The sequence below is a fragment of the Meriones unguiculatus genome, chromosome 17 (assembly GCF_030254825.1).
Source record: "Meriones unguiculatus strain TT.TT164.6M chromosome 17, Bangor_MerUng_6.1, whole genome shotgun sequence".
Classification (NCBI taxonomy): domain Eukaryota; kingdom Metazoa; phylum Chordata; class Mammalia; order Rodentia; family Muridae; genus Meriones; species Meriones unguiculatus.
In genome coordinates, this window is record NC_083364.1 from 51968013 (window position 1) to 51980954 (window position 12942).

General features: G+C 42.3%; 1 protein-coding gene across 15 annotated transcripts in view; it reads right to left on the reverse strand.

Annotated features, from left to right (window-relative positions):
* Hhla2 (HHLA2 member of B7 family) overlaps positions 1-12942 on the reverse strand; it is a 143211-nt gene that overhangs the window by 42447 nt on the left and 87822 nt on the right. The gene's annotated exons all lie outside the window — the stretch shown is intronic.

Here is a 12942-nt window from a genome sequence, read left to right on the forward strand (position 1 = left end):
ATGATATGTGTGGCTAAGTAAGTGAACACCCAGGGAAAATGAACACTTGCTACATTATCTTCCGGAGGGTGAGGAAGCCACCGTGCTGATGGGAGTGAATTGATGCTTGTTAATAGTGTCTGAATCTTCCTTTTATTTTCTCATTGATTATTCTTATTGTTTTCTTCTTTAAACACATTCATTATGAAGAAACAACAAAAACAACAAAGCTGTAATTTAGGAGGAGATGGTATTGTCCCAAAGAATGCATCCTTTTCCTATTGTGTCTCCTCTCTGTTTCCTCATTACAGTAACCTTGGTGTTTAGAATGTGCAGTAATGGAGGTGCATTTCTTAATTACGTCCAAGTGTCTGCTTAGAGGAGAGCCATTCAACTTGAAATTACTTTCTATCATCAAATCAGAAAATACCTATTGATCAACTACATTGTATAAAACATTAGGTTACCCCCTATCATTTGATAGCTCTGCTACTTGGACACCCACCTCTCTTTTTTGGTACATGTTTAGTCTAATCTTATTTTTCAGACAATATTTTGCCATGTAGCCCAGACTGGCCTCAAACTCACTGTGATAGCCCAGCCCAGCCTCAAATGTGGGGTTCTCCTTTGTTTTAGTTACTTTTGTAAGACAGAAATGAACATGCTTGGCAGCAAGCAGGAGCAGCTCTGGCCATGGTGGCAGAAGCTTGAAGAAGCATTTTGTCCTCAGGATTAACAGAGAAGAATCAGAGAAAACATAGCTAGAAACGAGAGTAGGTAGAACCCTCAAGGTCCCATCCCTAGTGACCACCAACAAGCCAGAATCCCCTAAAGGATCTACAGCTCTCAAAACAGTGTAAGAACTGCTGCTGAGCATTTAATCTGTGAGTTGGTGGGGACCAATCCGGATTCAAACTACAGCATCTTGCCTCTTGACATAACTGACTGAATACTGTGATTACTGACCTGTGCCATCAGGCTTGGGTCAGATTTCTTGATATTAGCATCTGCTTTAAAACTGTTAAGGGAGAGTGTTAGGTCAATCCAGACTATCCCTTTCTATCATCAGAATGCTCCTTCAACTATAAGGCAGGGTGTTGGAAAAATATGCCTACTTGGGTACTTCGCCTTCCATGTGTAGGATTATGTACGCACATGCAACACACACAGGCATGTGCAAATGCATGTGTACACACACACATACATACATACACATGTATACATGGGGAGAGAGAAAGAGGAGGGGATATTTGTAAGGTAATAGCCATGAAAAGTAAAGGAAAGTGAAAACAGAATGGGGCATACACACACACACACACACACATACACACACACACACATACGGGGGCAGTAGGGGTAAGAGAAAGGGAGAGGAGAGTTTTCATGGTAATAACTATGAAAAGTAAAGGAAAGTGCAAGCAGAATGAGAGTAGAAAAAGCCTTCAAGCTTCAGCATAGGACTGATCCAGAACCAAGAAAGTGTGAAAAGAAGGATTGGTGGAAAGATTAACAGACTGGAAAGATGCTCTGAGCGAGTCTCCAGCACCAAGGGTGCCGAGAAGAGTCCCTTGTTGAGCACATTGGGTATGAATTATACCAGTAATCTCATATGCCCAGTTACGAAGAGGCAGTCTGAGAACTGTGTTGCCTCGTCTTGCCTTGTCTGAGAACCAATGCCAATGCTGTGACAGCTCCCAAAGGCAGTGCAGGTGGGAGCTGTCAGGTAACTGCACTTGTCATAGCTAAATGGCAAGTTCTTTCCTGTAAGGAAAGAACTTGTGCACAGATGTGGGCAAAGCAGTTATGTCATACCTCAGATTAAGATGTGACCCTATCATCAGTGGCTTTGCTTTCTCAAGTAAGAGGAGCATTATTATTATCAGCAGCCATGATAAACTATGATTAGAAATTAATACCGTATTGATATTAGAACTTATTATAAACACAGAGAGTTATGAATTTTCAAATTTCATAAGCCAGAGAGGTAGAGGGATAGGCAATAAAAGCAAAAGAAAAATTATTTAAAACATGGTCCTGCCTCAGCTAACTAGGCTAACCCTTGTGTCTACTCATGATTGAGTGACTTTAAAATTAATACTTAACTATGTAACATCAGAATAAACTTGAAGGAGGAATGGGCTTCTGGTTGGTGGAAATAACTTGGCTCAACATAAAGAGGAGAGATATGTGAATAAATATGAGGCTATAAGCCTGGTTGCAGTGGGAAGGTTTGTGGAGGGGCATGGTAGAAGGTGAGTTGGGGATCAAAGAGGAAAATACAAAGTGGGGTTTCTTAGTTGTATCTTAAATGTCCATCATGCAGAAAGGCTTGATGACTGAGTCAGTGCTACTGGGAGATGCTGATAATTTTAGGATGAAGAGCCTAATGGAAGGAAATCTAGTCATGGTGAGTGGGTGATTGAAAGAAACATGGGGACCCAAGAATTTCTGTTTCTGTTTCCCAGATGCCAGCAGCAAGAGGGTCCTCTGCCACTTTCTCTCTTAAAGGGGCTGCTGGACATTGTACCTCTAACCTCTCTTTCCTAAATGCAATAAGGTGAGCAGTTTTCTCCCCAGGTCAATGTCACTGTGGTGCACTTTTTTTGACACAGGCCTAAAAGCAACCTGCCCGATTGATTGAGATTGGAAACTCCTCAAACTGAGAAGTAAATCAACCAACCAATCCACCCATCAATCAGTCAATAGCACAGACCTTTCTTCTTTGAAGCTGATTTTCTTGGATGTTTTCTTATGCGCTAACAGAAACCTTGCTGACACAGAAAACAAGCACAAAGAAACTGGGTCATTGCTGACTCTTTCCAGTGATGTGATTTGGAAACATTTGGAACTGGTTTGGGGTAAGTTATCCAAAAAGTTTGGAAGAGCAGAGTAAAGAAAACATAGGAAGCTATGAGCAGAAGTTATGTGAGGGTGGGGTGGGGGGTGCTGATAAGAATTCCAAAAATAAAAGCTTTGCTTCTAAGATTTTAGATTTAGTAACGGCTTATTTGGAAACTGAACTAGAGACCATCCTTGTCACTCTTTGGCAAATAGTTTACATGTCTATGTGTCACAATATTCCAGATGCTTTCTGCCCCTACCCTGCCCTTGTAGGAGGCTGAGCTTTGAAGGTGACAGTTAATAGGGCAGAGGAAATTTCAAGACAGCAAGGCATTCAGGCAGTGGCAGGAGTGCTATTCGCCACTTTAGCCAGGTTTATCATGAGAAATGGGAGCAAAGCATAGAGGAAATGTCTCAAGAACTCAGCTTGGCCCCCAAATGAGTAGGTTCAACAGTGCTGACAGGGGTATAGTTACCAAGGAAATCAATGATGTTAAAAGAAAGCTGAGCACTTTGCACCAGGATGGCAAGAAGGATTCCCCAAGAGCATCTGAGGAACTGACAAGCTGTTGCCCATCGTTGGTCAAAGGTGTGACTATATAAACTTGCTTCCAGACTCTCTTCTGTGAGGTATGTCTTTGGACCTCAGCTTGCACAGCAGAGATGATGGAATTGTCACCCTGGATCATTTTAACCTTGAGAATGGACATCAGATTGCTCAGAAGTGTCTATAGCCATGGTCAGGTGGGGCTTGGTATAGCTTACATTAATGACAGACCTTGGGGCCATCCACAGAATGCTGCTTCTGCAACATGCTGAATGTCAAAGGCATGAGGTCGTGAAGGCTTCCACTTAGATGTCAAAGACAATGGTCAATAGTGGAGTCGGAGTACCTGATAGAAGCTGCCCATAGGCTGATGTGTATGGCAGGGAGAACTGAAGCATTGATGGACACCTTGGGAAGATAGAGATGCAAAGAGTATGGAACCTCAGTAGTCTGCATCTGGGATTTCCCCTAAAAGCAACTGTGACGGTATTAGAAGGTGATTGAAACTTTGTGATACAGAGCCTGACAAAGAGATGTGGAATCATTGGTGATGTGTGCCTAACAAGATATTGAGCTGTGGCTCCTCCCCCTCCTCGTCTTCTGCTCTTTTGAGCTCTCTCTTTTCATAAGGTGAGTGGCTTTGGTTTATCACAAGCTCACCATTGTGATGTTCTGCTTCAAAATGGGTCCCCCAGAGCAATGCAGTCAAGTGATTATAGGCTGAAGTCTCCCAAGTTAGGAGCACAGATAAACTTTTCCTCCTTCTAGGTTGTGTGTTTCAAGTATTTCCTCACAGTAATGGAAAGCTGACTAGACATAAGACAGCTAGAGCCAGCATCAGAGCCAACCTGAGACCTGTCATGTGGGATGCAGCCAGCAAAGTTTGCCCAAGCCCTTGGGAACTCAGTATGCTATCATGTGCCCTGGATGAGAGACACGGAGACTTGGGCTTTATTTGTTCCACAGAGCTGATATCTTGTTTTGATCTGATTCATTCTTTCATGACCCATTTTTTTTTTCTTCTTTGCACTGGACCTGACTATCCTATGCCATGATCTTGCAAGTATGTTCTTTGCTTAGATTTTTACAGCTCATAGCCAGAAATTTATCTCAAGTCTAAGAGTAGACTCTGAGACTGGTACTGTTGAATAAAACTAGTACAGTTAAGACTGGGAACCGAGGGGTATAGACTAATTTGTTTCATACTGAGAAAAACAGGAAGCTTTGGAGACCAGAGTGTAATGTTAGAGTTTAAATCATGAATGTCCCCTAAAGGCCTATGGAGTAAAGACCTGGTTCTTAGCATATAACATTATTGGTGGGTGATAGAAATGTGACAAGCTGGGGCCTATAGAAAGAAGCCCAATTACTGTGGACATGTGATCAAAGGTACCCTGGTTCTTCCTGGTTTCCTTTCTCCCAAACTCTGCCAGGCCACTGCTCAGGCACTCATGCTCTCATTTCTTGACATGTCTTGAGATGAGTCACTCCCAGAATGTCCTGCTTCAGGTCAGGGCCAAAAGGAACTGGCCAATGAATCATGGATTGCAATCTGTAAAACTGTGACTCATTATAAACCCTCTCACCTTTTAGGATTGCCTCAAGTATTTTGATCCAGTAAACAAGTTTACCAGCAGATGGAGCCAGTAACAAAATGTAAACATCAGGGGGTAGATGTGAAATCAGTTTCCCCAGCTTTGGTAGCTTGAGGTATTTTCTTCATTTGGGAAGTTAAATTAGCTTTAAATTGAATGGCTTAAATAACAATTGCACATAAAAGGAGAAAGGGGGGTCATGAATGGCCTTCTCTACCTGCTTGACTTGTCTCTCCTTTCTCAAAATAACATGTGCTGCACAGAGCACACACATGTAAAAACCTGGCCCCAAAGATCTCCTTCTTCCAGCTCTAGTCTTGACTATAATTAAGACAGTGAGAGCAGGTGCACCAAGGTCCACAGAACTTACAGAACTGTCCTCAGACTCTGTTGAAAGTCAAAGCAGCATTCCAGGAGATTTGCATTTTCTATAGCTCGTTACCTGAAGCTGAAAGTCAGTTAGAAAATTCAAGTAGTTTGACGATGGAATGGTGTTTGGTTTCTTGTTTTGCACAGGTGGCTTTTGCACTGACTGACTAGTGGGTTTTGATCCTGCTGAGAAAATTTGGGCTAGGCTAGCTTGGTTGGGATGAAAGGACAGAAGACCAAATTAAACCTGAAGGCTTTTGATTTCTATCTGGTGGGTTGCTGTCATGAACCGAGAGAAATGGCTCTGTTGTTACTCAAAACTACAATCAATATTTTCCCAAAATATGGAGCAAGCAGAATTAAGTTTTACAACTCGCAGCTTTGAGAGATGATGTGTCATATGTCTCCAATCCTTTCCTCGTAGGATGCTATGCCTGGTAGAGAACACAGGATCCTTCAAACGACCTTCACATGTTTATCTCTGCATTTCAGGCAGGGCCAGGCGAGGAGCATCTGAGCAGAATTCAGACTCTGATGGACGAAGTTCATCTGAAAACACAGAGTCACAACAGCAACTGGAGGTGGCAGAAACTTCCAGGGGCACTTGCAGTGTTGCAGAGTTCCCAGCTGTTGCTGTTGGCTCAAACGCTGAGCTAAGGGAGCAGCTTGGCGGAAGACACGGGGTTGGCATGTGTCTGGCCATCCTCTGGTTTTGCTCAAATTGGGACTATGGAGTCAGGGGAAGGGACATGCAGCTTTCCCCTGCACTCTCCCTTGACCTTGGGATTGCTAACCAAGCATGTCCTCTGCAAGGCATTAGCTGAGCAAAAGGAAGGCTGGAACATTTTAGATATACTTGTCACACTGGGGCACCCTTGTAATCAAATCTTAAGTAAACATACAGTTCATTTTTTCCAGATTAGCTGAGATCCATCTATTGACAAAACCACGAGCACTGACATATAAATGCCCTTCTTGGGTTGCTAGCTCACAGCTTTATAGATTCATAGACTATAACTAATAATCACCATGGACATGTATATGTGTGTTTATGTCTGCTAATATTATTGAATAAGAGGTTTTGAATTGATTAAATGATTTGGGCTAAAACATCACTGAGTTTAATGAATACTTATTGATCCATGTCACTTTTTTAAGTTCAGTCCTCCCTGCCCAGAAGGAGAATGAGACATTGAACTAAAGATAAAGCAGGCAGCTGTGGCTAGCCGGTGGAAACAACCAAACACATTCTGAGATTCCAGGGATTAATTGCTGTCAACATGGACTTGTGTGTCTATCATGAATGTTGGAGCATAAAATCTTGATTATTCTTTTTATACATTCAACTATTTCATGTCAGAGCAAACAGCAACAAAAATCTATATAAAGATTGTGGGGGGTTGTTTTTTTATATATATTTATAAGACACCCAAGTCAATCAATATGTTTCCAAGTATTAGATGCAGCAAGATGGGCCAAGGAAAGGGCAGAGACAGCAGAATCTCAAGTCGATAAACTCAAAGCTAAAGCAAAAAAAAAAAAAAAAAAAAAAAATTGGAAAACTGAGATAGATATTCAGGGGTTCTAACTTTTGAAATGTGTTGATTTAAGGCCCAAACATCCCATGGAACCAGTGTAAAAGGTTTTGTCTTCTTTTCAAAAAGAATAACAAGAAACAAATCCAGTTACAATCTTTCCATATTTATAAAAGTCATCTTTACTCAGGTAATATTGAAGTGCTAATTTGAGAAGAAAGAACATCATTATTGTTATTATCATTATTATTTGCAAATGATTGAGTCCAGGTTAAATGGACCCAACTTTGAGCCCTCAGTGCATCTGTGTAGACTCCTGTTCAGGAGTCCATGTCCCAAAGCTGATTTGAAAAGCACACATGAATCTTCTAGGAATCCTGGATAAACACTTTCCATGGTGCCACAGAAAGTAACTTTGCCCTATGTCGAAGTAGACTAAGAAGAGAAGGTGCTGAGCATGGAGGCAGTGACACAAAGCGAGGAGGAAGAGTCCTCAGTTATAGGTCTCTGCTTTTTATCCCCAATACTCCCCCAAGCACAGAGAACAGATCTTGCTACAGCTCTGTGGTTCATTAACTGGCTGTTCCTATGCAGTAGTAGAAGCTAATGCCCTCATTTTCTGGTCAAAGTGAGGGAATGACACAGAACTCTGAACTGAATGCTGGGTAGGGGTGAGGGCAGAGGTAGTAGGCCCTCGGCTTCCTTGCTGAGATTTTTCCTCCGGACCATAAATTTTAAATGAGATTTGGCCTTAGGAAAAGTCACTTAGAAGAGATTAGAAAAATGAGGTATTAGCTACTATTCATAAAATGGCTGTGAATCAGGACAGTCCCCGGGGGCAGATGACACCCCCCTTTTATTTTCAAAAGTTGGTGTGTGCCTAGCTCTTTCATTTATGACAAATGAATTAGTAGTAGCCCTGCAAGGGAAGTTGACAGGATTGCCAATAATAACTATTACCTGAAGAGAGGTCAAATGGATGACTTGAAGGAGACTAAAAGTTGGCTACGTGGAAGACACTGAGCTTTATGTCTGAGAAGCTTGAGTCGCTGGCAACCCTGAGAGTTCTCATTGCTGCCTGAACACCTGTCCCAAAGTTAAGCCCCAATTGGGGGGCCCTTGGGGAGTGGCTTGAATGCTGGTTTCAGTTTGGAGAAGTGTTGTTCCACTGGTTCAGGGCCTTCTGTGCAGAGTCTGCCTAGCAAGGCCATATAAAAGATTTGCTTAGGGAGGGGCCTCCCATGAGCCCCAATTGTCCTCAGCCTCAGGAGGTCACGAGGCCTCCAAAATACACCCATGCATTTCACCTTGTCATGATTGTACCTAAGAATGAATAAAACAAGTGAAGTGGAAATTACTTCTGGCGGCAGATGAACAGAGAAACCTCGCTGGGCAGCGTGATGACTAATTGCTCCCCATTCACGGAAAAAAAGCCTAAAATCCTTCAGCTGTCATAAACGCAGGGAGAGGGTTTCCTGATGCAGTTGTGTGAGAGGAAGAAACTGGTGATGTGGTTGCAGAATCTTTTCCCGCGAGGGAGGAGAGACAGAAATGGAGAGTGACAGAGCGTGTCCTTGGGGTGAGTCACCAGGGTCTGCTCTGCAAGCAGATAGATGCTTCAATTCCCTGTCTCCCTTGAAGCTTATGGAGAACTTCCAAGACCTCTGGGAAGGGCTCACAGGGGTCTGGGTGCAGTCCACCACTCACACTCACAGGAATTTCATAGAGCACACTGACATACGTTCTGTCTTCCAGGTTCCAGAAGAATAAGCCGTTTCTTTTTATAAAGATTGATCAGAGAAATAAAAGGAGGGTGTTGATCTACGAATCAAAACTTAAATTGCATTGGAAAGAAACACTTGAAAAAAGGAGACATGTTTGTGTAGCGTGGGAGGCGCTTTAAACAAGGTGATCAAAGAAATGTAAAAATTAAATGGCCATTACTTTCAGAGTGACTGGAGATTTTTGGTCCTCAAATGGAAGTAAACTACCTTGAACACTGAAGATTAAACAGGCACACACAAACTTCTTGAACGTAGATGCTACAGAGCGCTTTTTCTTTTAATCCCTGTTGCCTCTTACTACATAAGATTCATGGAAGACCTCTGTAGGCTAATTGTGCTCCGTGGGGCAGAGGGCAGGTTGGTAAGTAGTTGCTGAAAGAAGCTGACTTTGCTTTCCTGGCACCTTCATTCATTGTTCTATTTTTAGCTCTAGTGGCTAAACACTATGATGCAGACTTTGTACCAGTTAGGAACCTCAGAAGTGCAATTAAGACCTTCCAAAATGACGCGCATGGAGGCTCCTGTGGACTTTAACTCCTAAGGTAAACGGTTACACCTGAGACAGTGGCAGGCTACACAGAGGCTTTTTATTGCCACCGTGTAGCTAAGCTGGAGGGCTGTATCCTAGACTTCCTCCCTGCGGGGTTGGACGTTGGAGCTGCTTGCCAAAAAAAAAAAAAAAAAAAAAAAAGTCACAACTGATTAGGCTGGCAAATGTGAAGGAGCAGATGTTCATTTCTTACTCATAAGGTCAGTAAATGGCGCTGTGATCTCTCACTCGGTGTAACCAGAGGCCGAAAACTTGAGCTGGCAAAGATCTGTGACCGCTGTCAAGATTGATGGCTCCGCCGCAACCTGCCAGTTTCCTTCAGCTTCACAGAGTCCTCGCCAGGCAGGCCTGCGCTCTAAAGCAGCCAGACCAGCGTCTCCTGCGGAGCACTCCCAGCCTTGCTCTGGACGTCATAAATAATGGACACGAGGTCCAGCTTGCTCCTTGTAGACCGCCGTGATTCTCACTCCGTGTCCAGGTTCATTTCCCGGCCATTGCTTAGCGAACCTACCAAGTTAGCCTTGGCACCCAGGCTGACTCTCAACCACAGATCCTATTTTCTGTCATTTTCAGAGGTTCTGCCGCTATACCCAATCCCACACACTCCGGGGGCTCTGAGAATAATTCAGGGGCTTAGCACTGTCAACAACAAACACAAAACAAAACCACAAGAGAGCAAAAGACCAATCTCACCTAACAACTTCTCTAGGTGGGCTTTGGTCTCTATTTTTGTGTCTCTCATCGCTGCATGGGGGGTCACGGGGTTGTCAGACTTTTCCCCTCATACAATATTCTCTGTCTTTTAAAAAATAAAAAAACAACAAAATAATACAAAAAGAAAAAAAAAAAAAACAACCAACAAACAAAAACTGCCTTCCTAGATTCTCACGGGAGTACTATTCCTCCTACCTTATTAATTGGACTTTTCCATGCTCCCTTGCTGAGCCAGTTTTGAAGCAACAGGACAAGGGCCCAGGGTTGGCTCAGGCAGATCAAAGCCAATTCTCTCGAAGTCGGGGTTAATTCAAGCCCAGGATACCAAGTTAGGGTTTTGAACTAGGGGGACAGGGAGTCTAGGAAGCCAAGGCAAGAATCCGGAAGCCAGAACTGAAGCGGAGACCACAAAGGAGCCCTGTTTGCTGGTTTTCTTCCCCTGGCCCTCAGCCACCATTCTTACACAGCTCAGGCCCACCTGCCTAGGTTAAAGGTAATTGTTAATATTTCTTTTCCAGAAGGTGTCTGTCCTTCTGGGAAAAGTAATGACTTCATTCTACCTCATGAGTAAATTATACAAACAAGCTTTTACCATTTTTTTCATTTGAAGATTTTATAGTCTTTTTTTTTTTTATACAAAAGCCCCAAATGGGTAAGACAGTTAATGTCTGAATTCGAAGGTAAAATGAGTCATGAGTCCCTTAATTCTGTTGTTGCTGTTGTTTGAGCAATAGAAATTTATTTTCCCCTGAGTTCACCAGGTATTTTCAGCCATGTCATACCCTTGCTGTGCAGTCCATTTTCTCCTGTTCCTATATAAGATGTGCTTATGTTTTATTTGGGGACAGTTGTCAAAGCCATTTCTTTCATTTCCCTTACAGGCGCTGCTAAGTAGCTGCTACAGCTTATGCATTCTAATTATCTCCATGTTAGGGTGTAGATGGAAACATCAGTTATGGCTGTTGAAAATGTCCCCTAACTTTTAGGTGAGGACTCCCAATGTGATGCCTTGTTCTTAGGGCACATGTGGGGCAGAGTGAAGCTGGCAACAATGACTTCTTCAGCCTTGGGGCATTTCCAACAGCATTTTTATCAGTTCTTTTTAAAAAGGGCCCTCGCTTATTGAGTAAAGCGTAGAGTGAGGCCACGTTAACATTTTTACAGTAACATCAAAAGTTACCCAAGGCACCTCAGTGGTTATAGAGTCCAGCTTTCAAAAGGAAACCCAGCTCAGCTTTAGTCCTCAAGTGTATCCATCATTACGTCTGAGGGTCTGTCCTCCCTGCAGAGGAGACAAGGGCCTCCTTTACAGAGTAGGGAAAGCTATGCTTTCTCAGAACTCTACTGAGTTCTTTCTCACTGTCAGGGTTTTCCAAGCTATGGCAAACATCACCCTTTAGAAAATTCTGTCTGGGGTTTCTCTGAACTAGCAGGTACTTTATTAGCCTGGTGAACTATATTATTTCCCACGGTTTGGGCTATCCATCTGGCTTGCTCTTTTGCTTATGGTTACTGCCCTGGGGCATTTTGAACTGTCTCTGTTATATCTCTGCTGTTGAAAATTGGAGTGTCTGGGATGCCTCTGCATCCTTTTGCAGCTCCCTCCTAATGTCTAGGGCAGTCTGACTCATGAAGTGAGTAGCTAGCAAAAGTCTGACACTTGAAATTTTTAATTAGCATAGATTATAGTAAATTTAACAATGTGCATTAAGAAACTTTGGCTTATACAATTTCATGAACCCTTTTGCAACTTACTTGGACCTTCCACCCTGTAGGTGAGTGTTCTAATTTTATTTCTCTTTTGGTACAATCCGTTACTTAGGTCAAAACTACTATAAAAAGCCTATTCTCATCTAAAATCATTATCTTTTAACTTAATGCTCTTTACCAAAAATATGCTTTACCTGTAATTCTCTACATCTTTTTTTTCTTGACGGCTTCTCTCTCCCTTATCTGTCTTTAGAAAACATGTTTTGTTTTTTTTTTTCTTAATTAAAAAAAAAAGTCTTTATCCTTTTAGATCCCCTGAAAACACAGAGGCTACATCGGAGATACTGATAACACATACTAATACTCCTAGATAAAAGTCTGGTGCCTCTGATTCATTTTGTGTTTGTCTCCTTCCTTAGGGTAGCTGGTTACCCCTGCATATTAGCAGGATGACTAGAGGGGCAAGCCATTGCCTTCAATGCATTGTAAAAGAGAACCGAATCTCAATTATATTTAAACATAGTAGGATTAGATCCATATGATATTGTAAGCTTCAAATTACACTGAGCAGGCAGGAATGGCTTTACCTTAAAATTACTTTTTTTTTAATCCAAAATTAGTCACAGTAAGGTCTTTGAGGGGGAAAAAAACAAAACAAACAAGCAAACAAAAAACAAAACAAAAAAAAAAAACAGTAGAAGCAATCAGGTGTGGGGGGGGCGGGGAAGAGCACAGGCCTTCAGGCAGTAGTGCCTATTTCTTGATGCCATAATGGCAAATTTACAAAGCATCATAGAGCCTGAAATACAGCTCAGCAGGTAAGGGTGCTTACTTGCCAAGCCTGAAGACTTGAATTCAATTCCTGAGAGCCACATGGTAGAAAGGAAGAATCAACTCCAGAAAGCAGTTCTCTGACCTTCACACATGGCACATGCATGCCTACCCCACAAAACAAATAAATACATGTAATAAATATCACCCTTAAAACAGTTACCTTTGCATATACATACGTAAATCTTAAATTAGGCATGCCAAGAAGAGTAACTGTAGCATAAAGTAAGTGAAAATATGAGAAGGAAGACTTAACTACCACAGATTTTTCTACTCAGTTTCAGGAATTTGGGAGACAGATTTTTGACCTTTTGCCCAGGCTAAAATCATACCTAAAAAAAAAAAAAGTATGTGCGAGTAACCAGGGCATACCTAAATTTACTAGCATTCCAGCATTGGGCAAAAAAGCAAGTATCATTACCACAATTACTTGGCTCTATCTGGCTAATAATGAATAAAAATGGGGGATATAAACAAACAGGTGTGG